Raw genomic sequence first — 19,772 nt, forward strand, 5'->3', positions numbered from 1 at the left:
GGAAAGACTTGGGGGTATCATGTGACAGTTCAACGACTTGGAGGATCACGTGACAGTGGAAAGACTTGGGGTATCATGTGATAGTGTAAAGACTGGGAGGACTCCTAGCTCTTGCATTGCATGGCCAAGATCAGCCAACGAGGTCGCTACCTAAGTTCACGCACACGCTTCCCTATCATGTCCCAGACGTGTTCAATGAGGGGAACATCTGGGCTCATTGCTGGCCATGGCATTCTTCGTATGCTGTGCTACGGGAGGTAGGCATTGACAATTAGTGCACAGTGAACACGGATATTGTGTCAAGAAGTCACAACGTCGACCCACATGCTTGCAAACGGGACTTCAAAGGGTGTCAGTATGTTGTCATTACTGTTTTATTAGCCCTTCCTTGCACAATATCGAGTTGGGTTCTGTCAGTCACCGACACACCATGACACATCCACCGCCAAATCTCTCATGAAGTAACAGGCTGACATTGGCTTGACGTTCATTTCGACGTCGCCAGACACGTGAATCGGGACTGAAAACAAGACATGACCAGCGATTTTTACCCCAGTTTCGACGTTGTGTACACCAATGACGTCTGTTGGCAATATGACGATTAGTAAGGGGCGGCACAACACGTGGCTGTTGAGTAGGAAGATGAGCTGTATGTAGGCGATTCCTAATCGTCTCACCCGTACTCCAGTAACCTGATGAAAGTTTGCTGCAATTTGATTCGACGTTTGAGCTCGATTTCGTAGAGCCTTATTTCGGATCAATGTCCTGTCCATTTGTCGTCGACCTCGACGGTGTCGATCGTCCATAATTTTGGTTTGTTGGTACCTGTTCCATAGTCTGCTAATCACAGACCGTGAAACACTGAACGTATTGGCCACTGCGGGCTGACTTCTGCCCGTTTCCAGCATGCCAACACCCCGTCGACTCTCCGAGCGTTCCAGACGCCGCATTGGTTGTTCTTACACAAACAATGAATCAATTAAATCACAACTGTATGATAAGCGGAATCAATAAGAGTGACAGATATGTAAACTATGGAATGTGTTTTGGTGTTATTTTTTTACCGACATAAACGTTCTAACATAGAATCCTTGTCGTCAACACTTATCTTTGTCCTAATACTTGGTATTAACATTTATATTTCATGATCCCATACTTTTTAACAGCATATAAATATTTAATCTGATATACACACTGTCTGATTACATACTATATTGAATAGATGTTTTCATTTGTTGTCATTGTTATACTTAATTAACACAATCCTGCGATCAATACACAACTCAAGGTCAAGGTAAGGTAGACTTAACGATATTGGCCCTGAATAGGACGAGCATTCGGCCAATGGAAATTAATGTACCTCCTCGGACCCACCCTTTCTGGATCCGCGTATGGTCCATGTATGCAATGCTAGTTGGGGTGGCGTGGAGGGGCTTGGGGGGTGATGCTGAGATATAATGACATGGGGCGTGAGGCACGAGTCTTGCCTTTGAGCAAATAACCGCCACATAATCATAATGTCGAACACACTCTTGCCTTGAACATGTTGTGGACATATCCACCGGCTGCAGCCCCGACGTCAAACATCCCCTGGTTCACCAGGTCCTGTAGTGTTGTGAAGAGGACATCGACTACGATGTTACCTGTGTAGAAGGCTGTCACTGTGACACAGAACAGGCTCCAGCTGTACAGCATGACCTGACAACTACAAGACTCCGGTCGCCTGGGGAGATCTGTAACACAATGCTTACTCTACAGGGGAGGATCTGAAACACGATGGTACTCTACTGGGAACATCTGTAACACAATGGTATTCTAAGGGGGTATAGATCTGTAACATAATGCTACTCTACAGGGGAGGATCTGTAACACGATGGTACTCTACTGGGAACATCTGTAACACAATGGTATTCTAAGGGGTGGATCTGTAACATAATGAAACTCTACAGGGGAGATCTGTAACACAATGGTGCTCTACAGGGGCAGTTCTGTAACACAATGGTCCTGTACAGGGGAGATCTGTAACACAATGGTACTCTACAGGGGAGATCTGTAACACAATGGTACTCCACAGGGGGAGATCTATAACACAATGGTACTCTACAGGGGAGATCTGTAACACAATGGTACTCTACAGAGGAGATCTGTAACACAATGGTACTCTACAGGGCAAGATCTGTAACACAATTGTACTCCACAGGGGAGATCTGTAACACAATGATACTCTAAAGGGGAGATCTGTAACACAACGATACTCTGCATGGAAAGATCTGTAACATAATGGTACTCCACAGGGGGAGATCTGTAACACAATGGTACTCTACAGGGGAAGCTCTTTAACACAATGATACTCTGCATGGAAAGATTTGTAACACAATGGTACTCCACAGGGGGAGATCTTTAACACAATGGTACTCTACAGGGGAGATCTGTAACACAATGGTACTCTACAGGGCAAGATCTGTAACACAATTGTACTCCACAGGGGAGATCTGTAACACAATGGTACTCTACAGGAAAGATCTGTAACATAATGGTACTCCACAGGGGGAGATCTGTAACACAATGGTACTCTACAGGGGAAGCTCTTTAACACAATGATACTCTGCATGGAAAGATTTGTAACACAATGGTACTCCACAGGGGGAGATCTTTAACACAATGGTACTCTACAGGGGAGATCTGTAACACAATGGTACTCTACAGGGCAAGATCTGTAACACAATTGTACTCCACAGGGGAGATCTGTAACACAATGATACTCTAAAGGGGAGATCTGTAACACAACGATACTCTGCATGGAAAGATCTGTAACATAATGGTACTCCACAGGGGGAGATCTGTAACACAATGGTACTCTACAGGGGAGATCTGTAACACAATGGTACTCTACAGAGGGAAGATCTGTAAAACAATGTTACTCTACAGGGGAGATCTGTAACACAATGATACTCTACAAAGGAAATCCGTAACACAATGGTACTCCACAGCGGGAGATCTGTAACACAATGGTAATCTATAGAGGGAGGTTTGTAACAAAATGGTACTCTACAGGGGTGGATCTGTAACATAATGGTACTCCACAGGGGGAGATCTGTAACACAATGGTACTCTACAGGGGAGATCTGTAACACAATGGTACTCTACAGAGGGAAGATCTGTAAAACAATGTTACTCTACAGGGGAGATCTGTAACACAATGATACTCTACAAAGGAAATCCGTAACACAATGGTACTCCACAGCGGGAGATCTGTAACACAATGGTAATCTATAGAGGGAGGTTTGTAACAAAATGGTACTCCACAGGGGTGGATCTGTAACACAATGGTACTCTATAGAGGGAGGTTTGTAACAAAATGGTACTCCGCAGGGGAGGATCTGTAACATAATGGTACTTTACAGGGGAGATCTGTAACACAATGGTACTCTACAGGGGAGATTGTAACACAATGGTACTCTACAGGAGAGATCTGTAACACAATGGTACTCTACAGGGGAGATCTGTAACAATGGTACTCTACAGGGGAGATCTGTAACACAGTGGCGGAGAGGGAAGGTGAGATTGAGGAGAGGGAAGTTGAGATGACGGAGAGGGAAGGTGAAATGGCGGAGAGGGAAGGTGAGATGGCGGAGAGGGAAGGTGAGATGGCGGAGAGGGAAGGTGAGATGACGGAGAGGAAGATGGGACAATGTCTACCTTGGCGTAGCGAGACTCGAGCTGTGAGAGCCCCCCTGTGAGACCCCGTGGACAAGACACCCCGCACCAGCTTCGTCCTTGCCAGCGTGAGCAGCAGAGACACACAGCAGCAGGCCGCCGTCAGCCCCAGGTACACCCGCCCCCTTTGACGGCAGCAACACCAGCCATTGTGCTGCCGTGGGGTGGGGCGAGGAAGGGACCATGTACACTGCCACATTGTACGTCAACAGGACATGCACTGAGAACTCCAGCACACTGGCCCTTTCAGGGGTCATAGAGTAGGGCACAGGGCAGAGATCTGCCTCCTGGAAGGAAGGTCCAATGTGGAAATGTCCCCCGCAATCAAACCATAAAACATTTTGGGCTTGAATGTTGTAAATAGAAGCTATTAAACAACTTTTGAGCAAGAGTCGTTTGACGCTCTTTGAAATCTTAGCAGAAAGTGCAAGCTCGATTGTATCTCAAATGACACCAAAGGTTTGAGCTTTTGGAATACAGAACAGAGCATGCACTCTTTCAAGACAATCCACAGTGACACATTCCGTACAAGCGCACTGCCATTTATTACTGGGTCTGTTACTTATTCCTGTTGCCACTTATTTGAAACATTCTATTGCCTTTTTCGATTGTAAAACTAACACGTATTATAATAACAGTGGAATCTGACGTGTGTTTTAATGATATGTGTTAATTATTCATTAATCTTGTCTGGGTTCAGATGTCTGGATTAACCTCTGCGTTTCAATTCACCTCTTACCAGTATCCATAAAGAACCAGCGTCATCTCTTTCCTATTTAGATCTGTGCATTAAGGTTCATAGTGACAACAACTTTCCTCAGGACTGTATGACAGAGGGTGACTCTCTGCGAAGATTTCAAAGAGCATCATACGACTGTTTTTTGGTAGGGTTGTGGGGACATTTCTAAATTTGACGCATCAGAAACTAAAATGATGTTGTTTTGACATGCATATATGTTTCCGTGTTTATGAACAATTGACTTGCCTTTGCATCTGTGTGTGATTTTGTGTGTGTGATTTTGTGATTGTGTGTGTGATTGTGTGATGATAATGTGTGTGCGTGTGATTGAGTGTGGGCGGGCGTGCGTGTGTGTGTGCGCGCGTATGTGCGTGCGTGTGTGCTTGTGTGTGTGTGATTGTGTGTGTGTGTGTGTGTGTGAGTGTGTGTGTGTGTGAGAGAGAGAGAGAGAGAGAGATTGTGTGTGTGTGTGTGTGAGAGAGATTGCGTGTGTGTGTGTGTGTGTGTGTGTGTGTGTGTGTGTGTGTGTGTGTGTGTGAGATTGTGTGTGTGTGAATGGTATCATCGATGGGGCAGGGTACGCTCTGCTTTACCTGAACGCGTGGTATCATCACCACGTTACTGTAAAACAGGAATTTAATGCGACAAATAATGCGAGCTCTTGATTTTAGACATAAATGTGCATTTTAAAAACGCGAGTGCCCATACCCTTTCCTACAAATTTATGCACTGGATTTATGTTCTATGTTATTTTAATTAATGTAACCTACGTAAATAAAAGCCTTACCAGAAAACGCTTCGTTTGGTTTCATAAACATATACTTATGGTAGAGTGGAAATTGTACCCTGGACTGTTGTTTAACAGGTTATATCTTCTGATTATGGAAAGAGTTTTGTCTCTTCTATCTACGTTCTCAGACAGATTACATTCCCATGATTCGTAACACAGTTAAATATACATAGTGGAAATTATTATTCAACACCACGTAATGCTGTTTGATTTGTTTGATGCACGAAACAAGTAGATATTATTGAAGCATAAAGGGCACCTTATATCTCTTAGGGAATACTTCAGTGATTACATTAGGCTACTTACTACAGAACCATTATCGTCTCATATTACAGGCGCTTCACTGAACATATTAGCATCTGGCAAACTATTCTGAAACTTTTGTGTGCTTCAGTGTTAGCTACTCGTACAGGTACAGTTAGATATTGCCCTAGTGTGACACGCACCTGCCGCTGTAACATGTCTATAATCCCGGTCCGGGTACAGTTAGATACTGCCCTAGTGTGACACGCACCTGCCGCTGTAACATGCCTATAACCCCGGTCAAGGTAGAGTTAGATACTGCCCTAGTGTGACACGCACCTGCCACTGTAACATGCCAATAATCCCGGTCCGGGTACAGTTAGATATTGCCCTAGTGTGACACGCACCTGCTGCTGTAACATGCCTATAACCCCGGTCAAGGTAGAGTTAGATACTGCCCTAGTGTGACACGCACCTGCTGCTGTAACATGTCTATAATCCCGGTCTGGGTACAGTTAGATACTGCCCTAGTGTGACACGCACCTGCTGCTGTAACATGCCAATAATCCCGGTCCGGGTACAGTTAGATACTGCCCTAGTGTGACACGCACCTGCCACTGTAACATGCCAAAAGTCCCGGTCCGGGTACAGTTAGATACTGCCCTAGTCTGACACGCACCTGCCGCTATAACATGCCAATAATCCCGGTCCAGGTAGAGTTAGATACTGCCCTAGTGTGACACGCACCTGCCGCTGTAACATGCCTATAATCCCGGTCCGGGTACAGTTAGATACTGCCCTAGTGTGACACGCACCTGCCGCTGTAACATGCCTATAACCCCGGTCCAGGTAGAGTTAGATACTGCCCTACTGTGACACGCACCTGCCGCTGTAACATGCCTATAATACCGGTCCAGGTAGAGTTGTGCTGCCGACTCCCCCACTCCTTGTCTGCAGGCTCCACACAGGTGTAGCTGGAAGAACATCAGTGTTCATAGACTAACATATAGTCTCTGAAATGAACATATCATACAGAAAATAAAAATCTAATAAAAAGGGAGCCCAGTGATTCTCTTCGACTGCACTAATCTGGACTTGCCAAACATTATAGACTTGCATGGGCTGTAGTTGATATAAATGTATCAGGGTCTGTAAGACAGACTACAGTGTTCAGTTTGATCATCATATGAAATATTGTCACAATTGAAACACCGTAAAGTAAGTATATACAGTTCAGAAACGTGATCACCACCAAAAAAAAGCATGCTATTTAACATTGTCTCAGGAACTTGCTTTGTTGTTGTTGTTGTTGTTGTGTCTTGTTTTTTTGTGTTATTAATATTTATTATTTATTATTTTCAGAGAAGGGGATGGGGGTCCTGTTGTTACCTGAAGTTGAACGCGGCAGCCAGAAGGTCAACCATGTCAATGGCAGCGCCATCATAAGATATATTGTCGCCACGTGACACCCGCCTTGATATGGGCATCCACTTGAAAAAAGATATAGAGACTTCCTCAGAATTGTAATCGGAGAGTGAGAGTCCGTTTAGGACAGTATATCAGCGTGTCAGCCGAATGTGGACTAAAAGTGATGCTTATGGTAAAGATTTCCCATGTTGGTGAAATGAAGAAGCACATGCCTGGTGCAAACAGACCAAGGATCGGTGTGAACCCAGGATGCGAACCCGTAAACCTCGGATCCGGAATGCAAGGAATGTAACGTGTACATAAATTTCCGGCAGGCTTCAATAAAAGAATGTGATTCATATTCAATCATAGGCAATTTGATGTAATTTATAGATTATATTCAACAAAGCATATTGATGAAAAACAAAAATGGTGAGACACCCTAAAGTTCCCTACATTGAAGGAGGTCAATGGTGAGACATCCTAAAGTACCCTACATTGAAGGAGGTCAATGGTGAGACACCCTAAAGTACCCTACACTGAAGGAGGTCAATGGTGAGACATCCTAAAGTACCCTACATTAAAGGGGGTCAATTGTGAGACATCCTAAAGTACCCTACATTAAAGGTCAATGGTGAGACATCCTAAAGTAACCTACATTAAAGGGGGTCCATGGTGAGACATCCTAAAGTACCCTACATTGAAGGAGGTCAATGGTGAGACACCCTAAAGTACCCTACACTGAAGGAGGTCAATGGTGAGACATCCTAAAGTACCCTACATTGAAGGAGGTCAATGGTGAGACACCCTAAAGTACCCTACACTGAAGGAGGTCAATGGTGAGACATCCTAAAGTACCCTACATTAAAGGGGGTCAATGGTGAGACATCCTAAAGTACCCTACATTAAAGGTCAATGGTGAGACATCCTAAAGTAACCTACATTAAAGGGGGTCCATGGTGAGACATCCTAAAGTACCCTACACTGAAGGAGGTCAATGGTGAGACATTCTAAAGTACCCTACACTGAAGGAGGTCAATGGTGAGACATCCTAAAGTACCCTACACTGAAGGAGGTCAATGGTGAGACATCCTAAAGTACCCCACACTGAAGGTGGTCAATGGTGAAACACCCTAAAGTACCCTACACCGAAGGAGGTCAATGGTGAGACATCCTAAAGTACCCTACATTGAAGGAGGTCAATGGTGAGACATCCTAAAGTAACCTACATTAAAGGGGGTCCATGGTGAGACATCCTAAAGTACCCTACACTGAAGGAGGTCAATGGTGAGACATTCTAAAGTACCCTACACTGAAGGAGGTCAATGGTGAGACATCCTAAAGTACCCTACACTGAAGGAGGTCAATGGTGAGACATCCTAAAGTACCCCACACTGAAGGTGGTCAATGGTGAAACACCCTAAAGTACCCTACACTGAAGGAGGTCAATGGTGAGACATCCTAAAGTACCCCACACTGAAGGTGGTCAATGGTGAAACACCCTAAAGTACCCTACACTGAAGGAGGTCAATGGTGAGACACCCTAAAGTACCCTACACTGAAGGAGGTCAATGGTGAGACATCCTAAAGTACCCTACATTGAAGGAGGTCAATGGTGAGACACCCTAAAGTACCCTACACTGAAGGAGGTCAATGGTGAGACATCCTAAAGTACCCTACATTAAAGGGGGTCAATGGTGAGACATCCTAAAGTACCCTACATTAAAGGTCAATGGTGAGACATCCTAAAGTAACCTACATTAAAGGGGGTCCATGGTGAGACATCCTAAAGTACCCTACACTGAAGGAGGTCAATGGTGAGACATTCTAAAGTACCCTACACTGAAGGAGGTCAATGGTGAGACATCCTAAAGTACCCTACACTGAAGGAGGTCAATGGTGAGACATCCTAAAGTACCCCACACTGAAGGTGGTCAATGGTGAAACACCCTAAAGTACCCTACACTGAAGGAGGTCAATGGTGAGACATCCTAAAGTACCCTACATTGAAGGAGGTCAATGGTGAAACATCCTAAAGTACCCTACATTAAAGGAGGTCAATGGTGAGACATCCTAAAGTACCCTACATTGAAGGGGGTCAATGGTGAAACATCCTAAAGTACCCTACATTAAAGGAGGTCAATGGTGAAACATCCTAAAGTACCCTACATTAAAGGAGGTCAATGGTGAGACATCCTAAAGTAACCTACATTGAAGGGGGTCCATTGTGAGACATCCTAAAGTACCCTACATTAAAGGAGGTCAATGGTGAGACATCCTAAAGTACCCTACATTAAAGGAGGTCAATGGTGAGACATCCTAAAGTACCCTACATTAAAGGAGGTCAATGGTGAGACATCCTAAAGTACCCTACATTAAAGGAGGTCAATGGTGAGACACCCTAAAGTACCCTACATTGAAGGGGGTCCATGGTGAAACATCCTAAAGTACCCCAGATTGAAGGGTGTCAATGGTGAGACACCCTAAAGTACCCTACATTAAAGGAGGTCAATGGTGAGACATCCTAAAGTACCCAATATTGATGGGTGTCAATGGTGAGACATCCTAAAGTACCCTACATTGAAGGGTGTCAATGGTGAGACATCCTAAAGTCCCCAATATTGAAGGGGGTCCATGGTAAGACATCCTAAAGTCCCCAATATTGAAGGGGGTCCATGGTGAGACATCATAAAGTACCCAACATTGAAGGGGGCCCTCAACTGTAGCATCGCCAGTGTCAGCGTCCTGCCGTTGAGGCCCCTGAGACTGTTGGGGAACACCGTCCTCAGCACCTGCTCCTTGACCAGGCTACTCGTGTCCACCTCTGACCACCCCCTGCCCCCGGGAACCCACTGCAGGGTCCACACCGCCGGACGGGGAAGCACCTGAGGTGAAGAAGAGAAGCCTGGTCGGCGAAGAGCCTGAACTTAGCGCTCGTCTTCATCTTGAATATAATTTCATAAGAATATCATAATTCGTCATCCAGTTCGATGACAATGAGTGGCATTATGGCTAAAATAATTAATGCACATGACGAATGAGATTCCCATTGTATTGCTTTCCTCTGTTCCTTATGGTGACAGGTAATTGTCAAATGTCAATTCTCAAGTTTTGATGTCTTGAGATGTGATACATTTGTACTTGTACACACACACACACACACACACACACACACACACACACACTCACACTCACACACACTCACACTCACACTCACACACACATGTTCCCGACATTGTATAGTTTTCCTTCGACTAGCACGGTAACATGTTACCGATATTCCACATAGGTGAGACAGATTCCACGGGTTGTTGGTGGTGATGACGGCCACGTTGTCCATCACGACAGTCGTTGTGTCCAGTCTGAGATCGGCGTCTCCCGTCACGATCAGCCAGCGGGAGAAGTGACGAAGTAAGGACACCACCCCGAACAGCTGGTCGGACTTCTCCGCCTGGCGAAGGGAAAATAATAAATAAACCCTATAATATTTCTTTTGTGATGAATCAGCTATCAAGCATGTACCCTGAGTTTTCTCGTCGAATTCAAGGAATGACCACATCAACGATAACTAGATGCATAGACTGTATTTCCTACATATCTACAGTTGTCGTTGATAAAGAGAGCTAATAAATTGCCATCGAGTTTCGAATTAGTGAAATCGATTTCTTTGCGATGTCCACTTTGTAAAGTTAAACATTTAGTTTATCAATGATTTAAAATGTCCGAAAACGTTTTATCAGAAACTGAAGGAAATATGAAAGCTACTGTGTGACAATGTACCAGTGTGATCACATTATGTACAGTCTGAGTTCCACCAAGAATGATGAAATTCAGATTATTCCCAAATCTTGACAGCGTCCTCTCGCCCAAGGAGCGCGTCATGAGTTGAGGGAGATGTGCAGGAAGCTCCGTGGCGCTGACCAGAACCAGCTTTGTCCTGCTTGAGACGCATCGGTCAGTTACATCATAGGCGGCGTGTTCTGGGAGAAAAAGTAAAGGAACTCATCGAGCGATACCAAAAGGCTGGAAGACCTGAAGTAACACGTGACCGACAATGGCATTCCCTTTCTGCACATGACGCTAGGGTTACAACTAGTTTGGACTTTAAAAACCCGTGACGGAAATAGCACGATATCACGTGGGATAAGCTCGTGGCTACCTTTGCGTTTCAACTGATAACATGAATGCTCTTAAGCGAAACATATAACAACCGTTTGTAATTAACATCAATATGCTATGCACACACACTAATCGAACGCATTTGCTTTTACATTGGTTTGTTTTCGATTGTTGTTGTCAGTTATCAGTCACAGAGTACATGGTAGTGGAGTGTCATGTAAAACACGTCTCGTCAGCTTAGCAAAGAACGTGTGTCACCGATCCCGATAGTCGCCTTTTACGGCAAGCAGTGAGTAAGTTAGGTTTTATGACTGAAGTGAGTGAGTGAGTTGGGTTGTATGACAGGAGTGAGCGAATGAATTGGGTTCTATGACTGGAGTGGGTGACTAAGTGGGTTGGGTTCTATGACTGGAGTGAGTGAGTGAGTATGTTGGGTTATATGACAGGAGTGAGTGAATGAGTTGGGTTATATGACTGGAGTGGGTGACTTAGTGGGTTGGGCTATATGACTGAAGTGAGTGAATTGGGTGATATGACAAGCAGACGTTAAAAACAAGCAGACGTTAAAATAAATGTGAGCAGAAGCACGAGAGGAAGTGTCACGTGACCTCATTCGGTCAGTTACAGGCTATCCAACTGATTGTTAGAAATGAAGGTAGGCCTTACCATGCACGTCATCATACACGACTACCGCCGACGGCATGCTCCACAGCAGGGCTGCGACCACAGGCTGGAAGCACGTCTCGTTCCAGCACTCCCCACCCCTGCAGCCTAGAGAACGTAAACTGTACGTGGTAGAGACGTGGAGATCACTACAGGCACTGAGACGGGTTGACGACAGAGGACTAAACTAACTACGCCAATATACCAAACACCTCATAATCCCTATATACATACTGTTTAATGCAATCCCTAGATAAACAAACCCTAGATAAACTGACAGCTCTAAGTGACTTTACCATTGGTGTCAGTCACTCTCATGAAAAAAGAGAGATACATGAAGTGAAATGTAGTGAAAATTTCAAAATCTCAACGAAATCAGCATGTAAAATGACCATTCTTCTCAGAGGGCCTGGATCAGTTATTGTGGGATGGCTGGAGGATGTGGTCGCTGTCGAGAAGGATAGTCCATGACATCCCTGAGGTGTTCTATGTTACATATGTGGGGAGCGTACAGGCGATGGCAACAAGTTGACGTTTGCTGCGAGGACGTTCTGTACGATTCGGGCTTTGTTGGGTCATGCTGATAAAGGACACCACGTGGCAGATGTTGAAGAAATCTTGAACAATCGGACGAAGAATATCGTCCAGGAAACACTGAGCTGTCAAATATCCGTTAAACATGACGAATTGTGTTCTCTCCCGCCCACAAACTCCCCCCACACCATACCATTCCCTCCACCATACGGCACGACCTCCTGAACGCAACATGCCGCCGCTCCTACTCCCGGTCGGCTGAACAGACAGAGACGTCTTTCATCAGTGAAGACGACCCTCTGCCAGTCACGTCACTGCCAACAACGTACGGTCCGGGCGCATCTTAATATCTGACGACAATGTTGCGATGTCAATAACTGTCTTCTGTAATAACTGTAACTTACTTCATCCCTGGGTCGCTTGGCAACAGCCTGTCGACTAACCATTTGCCCTAAGGCATTCGCCGCTGATAAGGTAACTGTCAGGAATCGATTCCAGAGACGCAGAATACGCAAGTACCGGTCTCCATTAGGCTAAGTTACCCTCGGTCTACCTGTTCTTGGCCTGTCTGTCTGCCCGGTCTGTCTGTAACGTTACATCACGCCCGCTCGCGTTGTGCTTTTTGTTATCAGTGTGAGCGTCTGACATGCCGTCCGTATCATTAACATACCCGAATTGCACGAGTTGTTTTGGCTTTCAAAGCGCCGCCACGGGTTTTTTTTCACTTTTTCGCATTTTTTACAAATCAAACGTGCCGCGGATGTGTATCACTTTCTGCATAGCACATTGTTGTGTTTGTACGACGTGTTTTGCATTGATTTAGTTTTTTATTGTATGCCTCGTCTATACTTTTAAAATGCATTCCTTGTCTTTACTTTTGAAATATGTCGATACTTAAAAAATGTATTCCTTGTCTGTAGTTTGGTAATTCCCTATCTATACTTGAGTTGTAATCATCTGGGTGTCGACCTACCTGAGACGCTACACATTCTTCTGCCAGGCGAGATACGTGCATGTAAGCTACACATCCGTCTGTCAGGCGAGACACGTGCAGATGAGGCACACATCCTTCTGCCAGGCGAGACACGTGCAGATGAGGCACATATCCCTTTTTTTAGGCCGATCAAATTTCTATTGTCGTATGACCCAAGAACAAACCTTGCTGCTTCGATGGTCGATACGTGTCTACAGTGTGTCGATGTTGGCGATGGTGACTTGCATTATGTCACGGTAATGTTTCATTGGTGTTGATATTGCTGTCCATAGTTGGGTGATGATGGCGGTGGCGGTATTGATAGTGATGGCGGTGTAAACTCCTTTCGCTTTTTCACATATGTATATTTTCATCAATCAATAAGAAACCTCATCTTTATTTGCCATAGCCTTAAGCGAAACATAAAACAACAACCGTTTGTAATTAATATCAGTATGCCATGCACTCACACTTCTGGAAAACATTTGCTTTTAAAGTGGTTTCGATTGTTGATGTCAGTTATCAGTCACAGGGTACGTGGTAGTGGAGTGTCATCAGCTTTTCAGCACCTGTGGCCATGTCCGTAAGGAACGCGTGTCCACATAAACCATGTGGAGAGTATATCAGTGTATCCGTACATAGGTTTGTTTGTTTGTTGTTTAACGCCGCACTCAGCAATATTACAGCTGCAATATGACGGCGGTCTGTAAATAATCGAGTCTGGACCAGACAATCCAGTGATTGACATCATGAGCATCGATCCACGCATTTGGGGTATGATGACATGTATCAACCAAGTCAGCGAGTCTGACCACACGATCCCGTTAGTGGCCTTTTACGGCAAGCATAGTCGCCTTTTATGTCAAGCATGGGTTGCTGAAGACCTATTCCACCCTGGATCTTCATACATTTTCAATGGAAAGGTTATATGACTGGCGTGAGTGATTAAGTTTATTATATGACTAGAGTGAGTAAGTTGGGTTATATGACTGGAGTGAGTGAGTGAGTTGGGATATGTGACTGGAGTGAGTGAGTTGGGTTATATGACGAGTAAGTCGGGTTATATGACTGGAGTGAATGATTGAGTTTAGCATACGACTGGCGTGAGTAAGTGGGTGAGATGGGTTATATGACTAGAGTGAGTAAGTTTGGTTATATGACTGGATTGAGTGAGTTGGGTTATATGACTGGAGTGAGTGATTGAGTTGGGTTGTATGACTGAAGTGAGTGAGTTGGGCCATAGAACTTGAGTGAGTTAATGAGTTGGGTTATATGACTGAAGTGAATGAGTTGGGTTATATGACTGAAGTGAATGAGTTGGGTTATATGACTGAAGTGAATGAGTTGGGTTATATGACTGAAGTGATTGAGTTGGGCCATAGGACTTGAGTGAGTTAATGAGTTGGGTTATATGACTGAAGTGAATGAGTTGGGCCATAGGACTTGAGTGAGTTAATGAGTTGGGTTATATGACTGAAGTGAATGAGTTGGGTTATATGACTGAAGTGAATGAGTTGGGTTATATGACTGAAGTGATTGAGTTGGGCCATAGGACTTGAGTGAGTTAATGAGTTGGGTTGTATGACTGAAGTGAGTGAGTTGGGTTATATGACTGGCGTGAGTTAGTGAGTGAGTTGCATTATATGACTGGAGTTCATGAGTGAGTTGTGCTTAATGACTGACGAAATTCAGTTGGGTTATAGGACTGAAGTGAGTGAGTGAATGAGTGAGTGAGTTGGGTTATATAACTGGAGTGAGTGTGGGAGTCTGGTTATAAGACTGGGTTGAGTGAGTTAGTTAGGACATATCATTGGCATGAGTAAGTTGATTGATATGACTGGAGTGAGCTCGAGTTAGTGACTTGGGTTATATGCCTGGTGTGAGTTAGTGAGTTGGATAATGTGACAGCCAATCAGAACACTGCACAATAAGTTGTCTGTTTTAGAACGTTGCTGGTTTTCTTAACAAATACAATGAATCTAGCCTTGTCAGTTTCATTAAGCAATTCAATTTTGTTACTCTGTCAAAAACATGGGTTGATGATTTTGATTTTACCCAATGTTTTCAGTGCTATAACTGCATGTTTATTAATGCTGCGAAAACGTCAGTAAAAGGAAGACTCTCTGGGGGTCTTATTGTTTTGATTAGGAAACACTTATTTGATAATTTTGTAAAAAGAACGAACATTTGTGATAATGTTATTTTTATAGTGTTTGACAAAAATCTTTTTAATTTGGATAAAGATGGCATCTGTGTATGTGCACCCGAGTGGTTCCACCTGGTGTGATGGAAAACCGTATTAATGCGGAATCTTCGCGTTCGGTTCGACCGTGTATTTCATAGGAGGAATAGTATTCTTATTTTCGAAATATATGTATATGGGTAAGACTAATATTTACGATGTCAGTGTTGATCTCGGGTATATTACAAGAGATTTTGGTGCATTTGTTGCCGACATTTTGGATTCACCAATTTCTCAAGAGGAGGTGGCAGCTGCTCTCAAAACTTCAAAATCTCCCGGGTATGGTCATAATATCGCTGAATTTTTTCAGCTTTCAAGTGATACTTTATTACCGTTTCTTACTGTTTCATTAAATGGAATTTTTGAGGGTTGGGTTTTCCCAGAATCGTGGTCGATAGGACTGATAGTGCCATTACATAAGAAGGGATATCTTATCTCTACATCTAATTATAGAGGTATAACAATTTTGAGTGTTTTCAGTAATATTTATTTTTCAGTTTTGAATACTAGGTTAAGATTTGGTGCATGTGACGCGCATGAAAATATTCCGGAATCGCAAGCCGGTTTCCGGCAGGGTTATTCAGCTATGGATAACGTTTTCATATTACAGTCTGTTGCTGGTCGTCTCTTGGGGAAAAGGAAAGGCAAATTATATGTTTTATTTGTGGATTTTGCTAAAAGGCGTTCGATTTTGTTAATCGTTCCAAGTAATGGTCTGTCCTACAACACAAGGGAGTTTCGACAAAAATGTTGGGTTGTATTAAATTTATTTATGAAAGTGTAACATCGTGCGTTAAATTTAATACTTTAATACATGTTGACCCATGCTGTTGAAACCGATCCTATAGCCTTTTGAAAACACTGGCTACAGCTGATCGGGATTCCCCTGCCTGCAAGCGGCCTATGACGTTGTTTCTTTGCACTTCTTTTAATCATTGGCATGTTGATTGATCTGTGTCTGTTCGATAGAAGCAGATGCCAGGCAATACAAAATCCTGCACTTTAATACCGTTAATAGTGCTGCTGCACTTGCAACGCATGCAGCTTCATGGTCATTTTCTTCATGCACTTGGTGCGTTTTTTCGAATTGTACGCGTTTCCCGACTTAAGGTTTGCATGTCCTTGTTGTGATCATTTTGATCAGGGAAATTTGTCACTGACACTTTAACACATTAAACTCCCTTGGTCCGCTAACTTTCCTTTTATGGCAAAAAATATCTGTATTGCGTTTCTCTTTTTGAAGATTATATTAACCTTGAAAGCACAAGTCTAGCAACTCGAAAGTCCTGAAGTTGTACCGGTAAGTAATGCATTTGGACCTAGTTGCTGCACCATACTGACAGCCTCGTTGAACCGTGCATTTTACACTGAGCATGCTTTGCTGTCTACGTTGTGGTTGATTGGTCTTCCATGTGGATAAGAAAGGTGGCGTATTTAACGAAAATCCTCTGTCTCAGGCAAGGACTGAGTGTTTCCCGTCTGCTTTTTTGAGACAAGACCCATAGGGGGACACTTGTAGGTCGACAGAGGCGGCAGGGCAAAAGGACCCTACCTAAGTCTTCTTCCTTTTTCAACTTGGCAACTATATATTACCTCTGGTAATTGACCAACGACTCAAGCGGGCACTATGCCACTATATTCCAGTTGAAAACCTGATTCCAAACCTTGTAATAAATAAATGGCATGGGCATGGTTAGAATGCTTGTACAGTTGCAGATGTGGCTTTAATCTAGTGAACATTAGCGGAGTTCGGGTCAGTGCCTTTAGCATGGGTTGCCTGCGGGGAGTTGAGTTGCTTGGTTGGTCTACGACCCCCTTTCGGCGAATAGACAGGATGTGATTCACTGCAATTGGAGTATTTGTGAATAAATTTGCACTCTGACCTGGTGCACCTTGATCTGTTGTAGTCATGTTGTAGATGACTACACCAGCTGTAGTTTCTGAAAGGTGCTGTATAGGGTCCAGCCTTGTCCTCTTGGACACGGGGTAAAGTCGGTGTCATGTGCTTCAACCACAGTTCACCGTGGAACTAGCCCCAATCCCGAAGTCGGTCTTGTGCCATCCGATACCAGAACTGCTGGAAGTAGTTTGACCAGTCCAAAACCCCTGGAGCGGACTGTAGCATTGCGGATTGTTTCCATGTATGCCAACATGGCCTGTATGGTAGAACAATGTTTTACAATGTAAATGCCTATGCTGAGTGCCTTAGCGTTAACCTGCTTGGCGGGTGAGAACTGCAAATTACCCGACGAACTCATTTCCATCTTAAATGCATCATAACCATCAAGTGACTGTGTGCTTGGCTACAATGAAGTTAAATCCACACTCTCGTACGAGTGGATGGACGAGAGCACTGATAGCATCCGCCTGGAAGTTCAGTTGATCCTACGCCTGAAACTGCGCGCGGTGTGACATCATGGGAGACTCCGACTTGCACTGCTGAAAGACAACAGGTCAGAATTTCTTGCTTCCACCGACGCCATTCTCCCTGGATTAAATGTACTTACCCCATGGATACTGTAAAGTATAATGAGCCATCCTCTTGCCCAGCATATCCAGGATGTTGCTGAGTTGGCTGGATCTAGTTTGCATCGACGGAGACACTACATGTTGGGGCTCTTCGATGTTGTGTAACCAGGGTATTTTGGAAAAAGGTTTAATATTAACTTACTTGTTTATGACATTCTATAAAGTTCTAGGTTAAAATTCAAAATGGACATGCGAAGGCTGATTGTACAGGGAGGAGACCTTGACCTACGAGGTCAAAGATTATTGATTCTACTTCTCTTTGTGATAGAAATAACTTTTCACGAGTAAAAGGAAATTACCAAGATGTGGTATTGTAGTATAAGTGCTAGAGAGTAGAGAGCAGATTGAAAAGATGGAATGTATAATCCGTCTTGACGTGACCAATTATTATAAGAAATACTGCTTGATTGGAATGGTCTGATTTAGGGTCGTCTTGCGCCTACCAGTCTGACATAGTATCTTGATTTCATCCTAAGTTCATTTGACTGATGAGCTATGTTCACTTGACCAATGAATTTAGGTAGTTAACAAGTTATTTTTTACAAGAAGAGCTTGATAGGATGAACTGAATTTATCACATGAGGGAATCAAAATTAGCTTAAGACTCATTTCTCATGACGTGAAACATTATTTCGTTTGGAGGATCTAAAATTGTCATCAAAAGTATTTTGTTAGTTGTCCGGAAGCGGTGCAGGGAGTTCTCGTCACGGAAGTTTGCAATATTTGCTAAAACCTGGAGATTCCCACTCTCCTACCCAGAGTTCCATGCGGCCGGCAGCCAGCTAGCATAGTACCTCTGCCACAGGCCAGCGCCATGTGACGATTCGTCACATCTTTCACAGTCCATTCAAGATATTGCATATGCTTTTCATCCGTTTCATGTTTGACAAGTCTAGACATTTTCATAAACAAACGTCAACGAATGGTTAACTTTCATTGAGAAAGTATGCAAATATGTAAAAATCTACTTGTTTGGGTGTAGTTATCCTATGTTTACATTGGTTGTACGGCTCCACGTGCTGTCATCGAAGCCCAACGGAGAGCTAGCGACACGGTCACTTTGATGCATAAATATATATTGTCATGCAACTCATTTTCGCTGTTGTAGTAGCATATCTATATAGTTATGCAAAACAATATGTAAAACGCCCCCAAATACTTGCAATAGCCCGTTCTATACTGATTTCTGAAAAAGCGCGTTTGTTTACAAACAAGAGAAAAGTCCGGTCACGTGATATGCAAATTAGCCTGTGGCAGTGGTGTTATGCTGAGTCACCACTGCGACGGAGTGTGGGAGATTCCCACAACCAAACAAGTAGTCCAGGGTATCCACAGAGCAATGGACTCGACAAAAATGCGGCACAGTCTGCCAAAAGAATTTTGGAAAAATCAAGTCAAGATGACAGTGACCCATACCTTGCCATACTCAACCAGAGAAATACACCCCGTGATCAAGTCCTGGGATCGCCTACAAAACAACTTATGTCACGCAGAACCAAAGCTGAAACTCCTGTGTTGTGCAAGCTACTGTACGTCACCAGTTATTCGAAAGCCATCAAGTGTATATAAACTCTTAGTAGACCTGAGAGGGCAACAGAAACAATATTTCGACAAGACAGCTAATTATAAACTGCTGCCTGCACATAAACCTGGTGAAAAAGTGAGAATTCTCACAAATAATGGGTTTGATAGACTAGAACCAGTAAGACAACTGGATCAATCACCCAGATCCTACATCATATCTTTGGAAGGTAATGACCTAAGAAGGAATAGAAGACAACTCTCATTTCCATATACCAGTGAAGCGGATGTCACC

General features: G+C 43.8%; 1 pseudogene; it reads right to left on the reverse strand.

Annotated features, from left to right (window-relative positions):
• Positions 1 to 17,060: 17,060 nt before the first annotated feature.
• Positions 17,061 to 18,723, reverse strand: LOC139442227 (uncharacterized; annotated as a pseudogene).
• Between the last annotated feature and the right edge of the window lie 1,049 nt (positions 18,724 to 19,772).

This window comes from Haliotis cracherodii, unplaced genomic scaffold, assembly GCF_022045235.1.
Source record: "Haliotis cracherodii isolate W230 unplaced genomic scaffold, xgHalCrac1.p SCAF_5, whole genome shotgun sequence".
NCBI lineage: Eukaryota > Metazoa > Mollusca > Gastropoda > Lepetellida > Haliotidae > Haliotis > Haliotis cracherodii.